This window comes from Pygoscelis adeliae, unplaced genomic scaffold (assembly GCF_000699105.1).
Source record: "Pygoscelis adeliae isolate BGI_AS28 unplaced genomic scaffold, ASM69910v1 Scaffold802, whole genome shotgun sequence".
Classification (NCBI taxonomy): Eukaryota; Metazoa; Chordata; class Aves; order Sphenisciformes; family Spheniscidae; genus Pygoscelis; species Pygoscelis adeliae.
In genome coordinates, this window is record NW_008824248.1 from 3,016 (window position 1) to 4,091 (window position 1,076).

The following is a 1,076-nucleotide window of genomic DNA, read 5'->3' on the forward strand; positions in this document are numbered from 1 at the left end:
TCCTATTTTGATAGGGAGAATGCAGAAATAAAATCACTGGCAGCGCTGTGTTTGTAAAGGCCGTGCTCCGCCTTCGTCAAGAGCTTTCTGGCCCTCCAAATTGGGATACGGCTTCTAGGAATTCCTTGGGTTGTCTCACAGGGAAGACTTTGTTGTTAGAAATAATGTATTTATTTTTTTTTAGGGGAAAAAAAAAGCACCGGGGCAAAAGCATCTCAAAGGAATGGCAGAGGCTAAAAATAGACACATTATCATCACTTTCATTATCAGCCATGTCCACACACACAAGAAGTATAACTGAGAGCAACTTCAGGATGAGGTGTTTTCCCCTCCAGGTTAGTTTTAGGTTGCGGGGGAGCACGTTTGTGCTTGGCTGAGCAGCGGAGCGTCACAGAGAGGGGATGGCACAGATATGAATTTAATTGTAGCAACCCCCCCCCCCTCGCGCTTAAACAAAGCCATCTAAAATTCTTATCAGCAGGCCGACTCATGAGAAGTTGTAACTCCCCAAAGCAAATGCTTAGCCTATTCAAAGTTTCAAAAATGGCCTGATAAAGGCCACTCGTCTAAAGATTTCAGAAGGTCAGATAAAACTTGGTGTGGCCACGAAACGGCAGAAGGCAACCGAGCCCTCCGCCATATTTACGACGAGTACTTAAGTTTAAAAAGCAAGCCCCAAACTCTTACAAAAACTCAGTGTTTAGGTGCGTTATTTTATTTGCAAGCACCACCGCCTGAGCTTGAAGCCCAGCTTTTATGGCAGGTGACATTCCTGCCACCTTCCTCGTACGGGACTGTTGCGGACCACCGGGAAAAAGCGGGGAGATCCGCTCCTCCCCAAAACCACCCTCGCCAACCCCGCTGCCGGGTCACCCACGACGCCAGGCGAAGGTCCCATCCCGGGACGCTGGCCGGCCCGAAGGGGATCGGGGCCGAGCGCTCCCGTTCGGCCCACGTCCGGGTTCGCCCCGTGGCCAAGGTTCGCCCCACAGCCGGGGTTCACCCCACTGCTGCCGCCCTCAGCCAGGGCTACGGGGTGAGCCCGGCATCCCCGAAAGCAGCTCGGGGGGGCGGCT